Here is a 6,739-nt window from a genome sequence, read left to right as displayed (position 1 = left end):
CAGTATTAAATAAGAAGATTGTCACAGAGTCAGTCAGTCTTGGTCACAGGGTACAGTCAGTCAGAGTCCAGAGTCCCCCCCCCCAGCCGGGTCCAAGCTCACTCTCATGACTGTAGCACCATCCTTCCTTCTTCTCTCCCAAACCCATGGCTATCCTAACCTTTATCTTCTTGCAGTTATACAGCCTTCTATGGCCTGAGCCAGAGACACAGTCTCATGCCAGCTCCACACCCCTTCTTCCGAGCATTGTCTAAGATGTCCAGTACATGAACTTCTAGGTCGTGTTGACCTAGCGTACACTTCCTTTTTCTAAACATGAACAGAGCACACGAACCGTTCACATAAGGCTGAAGCTATGTCCATTCCCCATTTAAGGAGGAATTCGCTCTTGATGTTTACCCATAAATTAAACAAGGAGGATAAAGCCCAAGATATTCTTGCTTGAGCAAGAGAAGAGAAGAGAAACAGATCAAGCTTACATAAAGACTGCGCTCACCCTTACATAACTATTACAAATAATATCTATATATGAACTACATACTATTCTATTACATATTGCCTCTGGACTGGTAACTTGTTTGTTTTTAACCACTACAGTCCCTCCTCCCATAGTCTTTAGACTACGGGACTTCTAAACTCTACAAGAAAACAAACAACTGCAACAAAAGCAAAAAGGAAAATCAAAATATGAACATGTTGGCCTGAGCCTTTAACACTTCTAAACTCTAACAGCTTTAGTTAAACATTAACCTCTTCTTACATCTAAAGTTAAATCTAAAATAATTTCTTATTACAGAATTAACCACTCCTCAAAAAACCTTTAACCTTAACAGAATATTTCCCTCATACTCCACTCAACCATAACTTCGTCAAACAACACAGTCAGTCAAAGCTCTAGCTTCTCACACCTTTACAAAGTTAGTAGTGATTAACTATGGTGAACAAATTATATGAAATAACTTCCTATTGCAGGACTCTAGGAGAGCCCTGCACAAGAATTCCTATATGCCTAGACCAAAACCAGCTGACTCAGGAACAGCTTCTTCCCCACAGCTGTCTCCTTACTGAACTCTGTCCCCCGTTGACCTCCCACTGCCTTCCTCTATACCACTACAAACCTCACCCTCTCCTCCTGGGACTAATGCAATGCTCTTCTGTTACCTGTAACACTGAGGTGATCTGTTAATCACTTACCTGCAGGCATTGTTACAAACATTTAGGTGCCTAAGGGAATCTGAAATGTTGTGAACAAAATTGTATATTTAGACAGATTCCGACTGAGGCAGCAGTTGCCTCAGGGCCTGTTCACACTGACAGCAGCAGTGCAGAGGCCAGAACTATTTTGGCTTCACTTTTATCGCAGTGCTTTGTCATTCAGGTACAAGTACTGTCTTGCATCTAATTAGCCTTCAGACTGGATTTGCAGGTTTACAGTTTACATATTTGATCTTCTTCACCTGTAACCTATATCAGCACAGCCATACTGTTTGGCAGTAATGTGGGTCTGGATGCCCCAGTAGTGGGGGGGGGTAAGTGATTAACAGATTACTTCAGTGTTACAGGTAACAGAAGAGTATTGCAAAGAGTATTGCATTAGTCCCAGGAGGAGAGGGTGAGGTTTGTAGTGGTATAGAGGAAGGCAGTGGGAGGTCAACGGGGGAGAGTTCATATATATACGGGGGGTTGTCTCACACAGCTTTAGTTTGATTTGAAAGGTTTGGTTTCACTAGTCAAGTTTATGAGATAGCCAACTTTATTTAGATTTGTAATGATAATTACTGTAGTTACTATTATTGTGGCTGATTTCCTTTACCCACCAGGGCATGTCAGCATGTTGTATTTTAGTCATCTTACCTGTTTGTTATGGTAGGATTAGTACCAAAGTCATCTCAATATCCAACATCCATAACTCAATCGTGTTAAAGTCCTATCATTTTAAAAATCATATGAAGTCAATATCCAGGCATTACCTTGTATAGAGGTTGAAGAGTTTAAGTTTTTTACAGTTCACTCAACAAGTCATATATATATATTTTGACATATATGACTCAGATTGTTTGTCTCGTTCTGCTCCAGGACACACAGAAATCACACTCTTACTTGGGCAGGTGGAACTACAAGAACTGTTCCAACAACAATGACAAAGTCCTATGTGTTACTCTACCACGCCATTCTCCTCTTGACAAGGATTGTGTGGCTCTATCAGCCAATGTACCCATTTGCCCATGTCATATGGTCGCCCAACTATAACACGTAACTGTTGGTCGTAATAACCTACTTGCACAAATGACATATGTAGTTTTTAATTATTTTATTTTTTACAGAACATAGGGGAGATAGTGGAGGAGCCCTGTGGTAAGGGTCGATCGCACTGCAGCCATTCAGCTATCAGGGCAGCCTCAGAGTTTTGCAGTTAAATTACGCACATTAGTGGAATAAAAAAAGGGAAAATAATTGGTGATATACTCCAAAGACATAATCATAGGTATGAGAAGCTTTCCACCTGGTACCAGGCAGTAGTATATCATTATCCAGTCACAGCACGTTATCAGCCATGACGTTAAAAATCAGGAGTCCATAAAGTGTATTCAAATTTAGTGGATTTATGGACAACATCTTTCTTGATTATTTCATTGTCATATTTTACACAGTATCATCTACTTTTAATATAGTACTTCTGAACAAAAGCACCTCAGATTTGATAATAACACAACTTGGACTTTTGTGCACACTAAAATTATTATAATCCGTGAGATGTTGCAATATTTTGGCTCATGTCTTTATGGGCTGTGCTCTTGTTTTCGCACTTTCAGGATAATACCAGTGATTACTTAACATACTATCACTATCTGTTATAGACATTAGTGACTAATGGACATGATTTTAGTATATCAGTCCTACAAATCCAAAGACAGAGGGCTCCATTTTCCTGCAAGACGGTCCCGTGCTAAACTCGTATCTAAACTCCAGGCTCAAGGTAAATATGGGTGTGTTCTCTGGTTTCTGCTTCTGTAACCAGCAGCAGTTATATAGTGTTATTTACTCACAGCTGCATCCAGTGTGTGAAACCCATGGTGGTCTCACATGTAGCCTTATAAACGTTTCACTTCTTTTAAAGTAATACAATAAAATCATTGTAAACATTGTGTTTATAGTGAAACTGACTGTGGTCCACCAGGGCACAGCCGGTGGATGTGTCGCCCACTTTATCTTCATCTACAGCTGCTTTCAAAGCTGATCAAACTGTCATAAAATACAAAATCAGACACAACGTATGTCCCCATAACAAAGGTGTGTCTGTGTGAAACTTGTTAGTTTGAAGAAGCTGTAACTTGACAGCAGCCAGTGAGGTGGAACTGACTTTACCTGCTGCGTAAAAGGATTAACGAAGACGTCTGCAGGGTGTTTGTTATTTATCTTGGCTCAAGAGCTGTTTTCATGTGTTATTATGTGTAATGTTTTAACCTGGGATTGGATTCCCAAACACCGACGGCTGCATCCTTTAAGTAGCCTACAGATGGTGTGTCCAACAACACTGTTTGACCATGTTCATACAGTATCTATGGCCACACGCTGATGTATCTTATTTAAAAATAATATTCACGATACACAATAAATGATTAAATTTTAGTGAATTCCAGCAGATTATTTGTGGATGTAAGGGTTACTTTTAAGTCGGTGTCTGCTCATTAAAATACATGTGTGTACCTGATCGCTTCCCGCCCTCTCAGGAAAATTGCAAATACATCTGCGACAGCGATAAGAGGTGAGCAGATGTTCTCTTTATCGCTATTTCGGCTCAACTCCAGCACCACAGTTGCACTGCGCTGCTTAGTCAGCACACGCACAGCCTCGACTGCTCCTCTCCTGCCACCTCAGCTTACGCGCATTTAGTCATGGCAGGAAACTACCGAGCAAATCAATGCGCAACCGACGTGCGCCCGAGAAAACTGCATAACGACTGTGAATGAGGCGACGCAATAATTGCGCTGGCAGGAGAGTAGGGCCCAGACTAGTCTTCAAATGTTTAATCTAACCGTAATTTGTAATGCGAACCATAGCCCAAACCTTACAGTAACCCTGCTAACCTGATGCAGGAGTGGTTTCAGCTGTAGGAGTGAGCGTTACACCCCCAGTGCTCCTGTCAGTAGGCAGGTAGCACGTCAGTCCATCTGAATGAGTGTGACTGATGCACTTAAACACACAAACACACAGAAACAATACAAATGAGTAGTTTCGCAAGATCTGGAAAATCAGGTTTGGTTGAATATTCACACTCGGTCCGATTAACATGCTGAATGTGGCAACAAACTCCAAACCTGAAAGTCGAGTCCACATTTGCTCTTCTCGTTGTTACGCGCTTAGAACCATCAGGTCCCACATACATCCTTGAAGGATAAGACTGAGGACGTTTTTCTTACTGTTGACAAATGTCTCGGCCCGGGTTTGGAGACTACAGATTAGTGAAAGAAGGAAAGCCTTTAAAACTGGGGCTGTTTGAAAGATGTGGACATTTATCAAGCAAGAAGTGTTTAACACAAATACCATCCAGTTGGATTATGGCAAATGGAGAATTCAGTGTTATTGTGGCTGGACCATTGTTTTCTAGTCTGATGCCCAAAATGTAGCACCCCTTTAATTTTTAATCATTTAATATATTTATTGCCATTTTACTATGCCCTTTACTGCTCAATCTTGTAATTGGAAGACTTAATGACGTGCATGCTTTTTGTAGTGTACGGTACATGTCAGCCAGCCTCCACATCAAATGTTTAGCAGCTAAAGTGCTGAGTCATAGATGCACTGGGTAAGATGGGTAATTTGCTAAATTAGATGAATTATGTTATGAATACTGTATGTACATACTGCTCCTTAAAGGACCATGTAGTATTCATCCACCAGCTTTAACCCCAAAACTAATCCTAAATATTACATAGAGCTAATCCTAATTCTAAATGTAATGAATCTTATATGCACATGAGTAATGGAAAACAGCCCACATGCTGAGGAACAGTTATCTCAGCTTACTGTTGCTGAGATATTACCGGTGACCCATTGGATGCTGTTGCTAAAGGGCTTAGGTAGTATGCAGTAAATACCCCACCAGTGATCATAGCTGGACTGGAGAAGATCTGGCACAGTGCTGATAGTTTTTTCTCATGTAATACTTGGAGGTATTTAGACTATCAGAGCCATGTGTGTCCTGATCAGCAGCAACAACCAGGAAGTAAACATAATATGTATCTCTCCCACTTTAGTCCCTTCTGTTTCTTTTCCATTCATTTTTACATGACGGCTCTGTGGGCAACTGTTTCAGGCTCTGTCTATTGATACTTCACAACTCCTACACTTGGGTTGAAACCTATCTCCACTTACCCACCAGCACCTATTAGATTTGTTGTCACATTCTATCACACACTACTTTTCTGATGGTAAAGCAGTAAGCCAACAAATTGGTGCTTAGCTGGACACATAAGAAACAGTGAGGTCAACCAAAACCTTTCACACCAGTACATTGTCTCACAAAGTGAGGTCAACCAAAACCTTTCACACCTGTACGTTGTCTCACAAATGTTATGTTCTTATAAGTACCATTGTTTATATATACACAGTACTTGTTACTGTCTGTTATCCCATATACAGTACTTACTTTGAGACAGACAGTGGTGTTGAAATGCTTTTCGGTTCTTGCGAATGCACCACAGGCTGCTGTTTAGTCCATTAGAATGGACCAGATACTAACAGACTCCAAAAAACTGAGAACTCCACGTTCAGAGACATGTGAAACTCACCGATTCAAAGTGAATGAGATAGGAAGGGTTTTCTACTTTAGCAGAACGTGCCTTACCTGTTCTGATGACTGAAGTGATGTCAAAGAAGAGATTATTTTGGTGTACTTTCTGCCACTGGTGAGGGATATATCAAAGCTGTCTTCAGTGCTGAACGTAATCTCCCTCTCTAGTCTCTTCTCTGATACTCCTTGCGTCTGCATTCTTCTTCCTTTTCCTTCCTCCCCTCTTGTCAGTAACCCATCCCTCCTTACGTTTATCTAATCCAACCTGCTTGACAGGTGCGGTATGACTTTCAAAATAGTTTCTATTTCTTTCTCTTCCCATACTTCCCCAGCAAGCTGACACTCCGCTCTGATCAGTAGGTCACATCTATTTAATTAATGCATATACAAGATATTTATGTGAAATGATGGTACATGCACGTGTGCTTTCACTTATTCTAAACCTCTTCCCGGCACCGTGTGGGTGTGATACTGTGTGAGACATTACCTTAAAGAATAATGCTAGTGATATTCTATTATTTGCTTATTTGCTACAAATCCCATAGACACTAAAACCAACAGTGAACTTTGGGTCCGCACCATAAAGTCAGTGAATCCAGACCCTGGTTTAGTTTGTTCAGATGGGCTGTAGACCTCCATTCTTATCTGTAAACTTCTAGAAACACACCAGTGAGTCACACCTCTGACTGGTGACATTTCTTCCTCATAAAACATGTTAGGTATGTCTTTTGTCAGAAAAGAGCTCCCAAGTCTAAGAATGGCTGTACAGTCTCTGAAGTAAACAAAAAAAAAAAGTCACCCTGTGACCTCAGCTCCTTCTGTCTACTTTATGTGCAGTGTAAGAAGCTAGCGGAGTAGTGCCTTTCTGTACATGTGCCTGTCTGCCTGTTTAGCTGTAAGCCTGGTCTGTTAAACTCAACTCACTCCATCTGACACTGCATGTCT

The 6,739-nt window shown here is 40.9% G+C and overlaps 1 protein-coding gene across 1 annotated transcript in view; it reads right to left on the bottom strand.

Annotated features, from left to right (window-relative positions):
• The window catches only part of LOC109965179 (E3 ubiquitin-protein ligase TRIM39-like), an 18,005-nt gene extending 13,946 nt beyond the window's left edge, over nucleotides 1-4,059 (bottom strand). The window contains exon 1 of the mRNA XM_020608988.1: nucleotides 3,709-4,059. The gene's annotated coding sequence lies outside the window, so the exon portion shown is untranslated. The remainder of the gene's footprint in view (nucleotides 1-3,708) is intronic.
• Nucleotides 4,060-6,739: the final 2,680 nt, after the last annotated feature.

The sequence above is a fragment of the Monopterus albus genome, unplaced genomic scaffold, assembly GCF_001952655.1.
Source record: "Monopterus albus unplaced genomic scaffold, M_albus_1.0 scaffold97.1, whole genome shotgun sequence".
In the NCBI taxonomy this organism is placed as follows: domain Eukaryota; kingdom Metazoa; phylum Chordata; class Actinopteri; order Synbranchiformes; family Synbranchidae; genus Monopterus; species Monopterus albus.
The sequence above is the reverse complement of the archived record's forward strand: the minus strand, read 5'-3'. Positions and strand labels throughout refer to the sequence as shown.